This window comes from Mauremys reevesii, linkage group 13 (assembly GCF_016161935.1).
Source record: "Mauremys reevesii isolate NIE-2019 linkage group 13, ASM1616193v1, whole genome shotgun sequence".
In the NCBI taxonomy this organism is placed as follows: Eukaryota; Metazoa; Chordata; order Testudines; family Geoemydidae; genus Mauremys; species Mauremys reevesii.
In genome coordinates, this window is record NC_052635.1 from 20,307,801 (window position 1) to 20,311,356 (window position 3,556).

Here is a 3,556-nt window from a genome sequence, read left to right on the forward strand (position 1 = left end):
AAACTGATTACAGGTAATATCTCACCTTCAGAGATGTTCCAATAAGCTTCTTTACAGACTAGACTCCTTCCTAGTCTGGGCCCAATCCTTTCCCTGGTACAGTCCTTGTTAGTTCCAACAGACATCTCAGTTGGTAAGCAGGGGTTTTCTCATGACTGGCAGCCCCTTTGTCCTGCTCCACCCCCTTTTACAGCTTTGGCATAAGGCAGGAATCTTTTGTCTCTCTGGATGGAAAAGTACCAGAAATGGAAAAGTCCCAGATTTAAGATGGATTCCAGCATCATGTGACATGGTCACATGTCCTGTGAGACCCCAGCCTCCATTCTTCCTGGACTGGCCCACACGTACACAGGAAGGTTTGTAAGTAAACAGAGCCATTTACAGTTCATTGATTCTGAAGCACCCTTAATGGCTTCCACTTAATATGTTTACATTAGTAATACAAGTTTATATTGTATTCTCCTAACTCCAGACAGAAATAATACATGCAAACAAATAGATCACACTCGATAGATCATAAGCTTTGTAATGATACCTTACAAGAGACTTTTTGCATAAAGCATATTCCAGTTATATCATATTCACATTTATAAGCATGTTTTCATAAAGCATATGGACTGCAATGTAATGCTGGGCATGTACCTTTCTGCCACTAATCCCTCCCCACTGGAGAACTGGATCAATCTAGGGCCAGGATGTCTGATCGGCTGTGGAGGTGGCTGGGGCTGCTCTGGTGTCTTTCCCTTTGGGGCAGGGTGCTGGTGATCAACCAACTAGTCCTGTTCATACTCTGGCACTGCTTCAACATCCTGAGCCTACCCCCGGGAACCCTGTTCTGCCCCCAGAAGAAGATCTGGAGTTTTTCTGGTCAGGGCTGCACTGGGTCTCTGTGGGTGTCCTTAGCCTCCCCACTGGGGAGGACAAATAGGGCTTGGTTTGTATCCACAGCCAGGTCCATACCTCCAACTTCAGGCCCTGCAGAGGCTCCTTTAAGGTGCAGGTAATCTGGCATGGAGTATGCTGGCGCAGGTCTTCCTCCGTAATCTCCAAGGGGTCCAATATGACAGGCAGCTCTTTTATATCCACCTGAAAGACTGCCCCTGAGACCTCTGTGAACTGCCAGTCTTTTACCAGGACCACCTCAGGACCTGGAAGCTGTTCATAGAATCATAGAATCTCAGGGTTGGAAGGGACCTCAGGAGGTCATCTAGTCCAACCCCCTGCTCAAAGCAGGACCAAACCCAACTAAATCATCCCAGCCAGGGCTTTGTCAAGCCTGACCTTAAAAACCTCTAAGGAAGGAGATTCCACTACCTCCCTAGGTAACCCATTCCAGTTCTTCACCACCCTCCTAGTGAAAAAGTTTTTCCTAATGTCCAACCTAAACCTCCCCCTCTGCAACTTGAGACCATTACGCCTTGTTCTGTCATCTACCACCACTGAGAACAGTCTAGATCCATCCTCTTTGGAACCCCCTTTCAGGTAGTTGAAAGCAGCTATCAAATCCCACCTCATTCTTCTCTTCTGCAGGCTAAACAATCCCAGTTCCCTCAGCCTCTCCTCATAAGTCATGTGCTGGCCCCCTAATCATTTTTGTTGCCCTCCACTGGACTCTCTCCAATTTATCCACATCTTTCTTGTAGTGTGGGGCCCAAAACTGGACACAGGACTCCAAATGAGGCCTCACCAGTGCTGAATAGAGGGGAATGATCACATCCCTTGATCTGCTGGAAATGCCTCTACTTATACAACCCAAAATGCCATTAGCCTTCTTGGCAACAAGGGCACACTGTTGACTCATATTCAGCTTTTCGTCCACCGTAACCCCTAGGTCCTTTTCTGCAGAACTGCTGCCCAGCCATTCTGTCCCTAGTCTGTAGCAGTGCATGGGATTCTTCCGTCTTAAGTGCAGGACTCTGCACTTGTCCTTGTTGAACCTCATCATATTTCTTTTGGCCCAATCCTCTAATTTGTCTAGGTCCCTCTGTATCCTATCCCTACCCTCCAGCGTATCAACCACTCCTCCCAGTTTAGTGTCATCTGCAAACTTGCTAAGGGTGCAGTCCACACCATCCTCCAGATCGTTAATGAAGATATTGAACAAAACCGGCCCCAGCACCGACCCTTGGGGCACTCCACTTGATATCGGCTGCCAACTAGACATGGAACCATTGATCACTACCCGTTGAGCCCGACCATCTAGCCAGTTTTCTATCCACCTTACCGTCCATTCATCCAGCCCAGACTTCTTTAACTTGCTGGCAAGAATACTGTGGGAGACTGTATCAAAAGCTATGCTAAAGTCCAGAAATAGCACATCCACTGCTTTCCCCTGTCACGGAGTGTGGGGGAGTCCGGCCCTGCACCCCTCTTCCTGGGACTCACAGTGACTCTCAGCCAGCCAGTAAAACAGAAGGTTTGTTGGACAACAGGAGCACAGGATACAGCAGAGCTCGTGTTCAGAGCCAGGACCTCTCAATCTGGCCTTTCTGGGGGTTCAGGGTGTCTGGATTCAGCATAGGTTCCCCTGTAAACCCACCACCCAGCTCCCAAACCGAAAACTGACCCAACCCTCTCCACTCAGCTCCTTTCCTTTGTCTAGCTTCCCGGGCAGGGGTGTTGACCTTCCCTCCCCCAGGCCTAGCTCATGTTACAGGCTGAATACATGTCTCTCACCTGACAGCCCCTACTCCACCACACCTCTCCCCCCTCCAAGACTGAACTGAGTGGGGTCACTCTGCCCAGTGACCCAGGGAAGTTCAGGGCCCCCTCTCCGGGACAGTGCGTCTGCTATCAGGTTGGCACTTCCCTTCACGTGGACCACATCCATGTCATAGTCCTGCAGGAGCAGGCTCCACCTCAGGAGCTTGGCATTGGCTCCTTTCATCTGGTGCAGCCAGGTCAGGGGAGAGTGGTCGGTGTACACGGTGAAGTGGCGCCCAAAGAGATATGGCTCCAGTTTCTTAAGGGCCCACACCATGGCCAGACATTCCTTCTCGATGGCCGCGTAGTTCTGCTCCTCGGGTAGCAACTTCTTGCTCAGGTACACGATGGGGTGTCTCTCCCCCTTTTCATCCTCCTGCATCAACACCGCCCCCAGTCCCATGTCTGAGGCATCGGTGAACACCATAAAGGGCTTGTCAAAATCTGGGTTTGCCAGAACTGGGCCTCTGAGCAGAGCCTCCTTCAGCACCTGGAGAGCCTGCTGGCACTGCTCGGTCCAGACCATCTTGTCTGGCTTCCCCTTCTTGCACAGCTCAGTGATGGGGGCGGCTATGGTGCTAAAGTGGGGCACGAACCTTCGATAGTACCCCGCCATCCTGATAAAGGCCTGGACCTGTTTTTTGGTCTGGGGAGCGGGCCAGTCTCTGATCACCTCCACCTTGGCTAGTTCCGGCTTTAGGCAGCCGCTCCCCAGCCGATGGCCCAGGTAAGATACTTCCGCCATCCCCACCTTGCACTTCTCAGCCTTTATGGTTAACCCAGCCTCTCGGAGTCGGTCCAGCACTTGTCTAACCTGGGACACGTGGTCCTCCCAGGTCTGGCTGAAGACGCA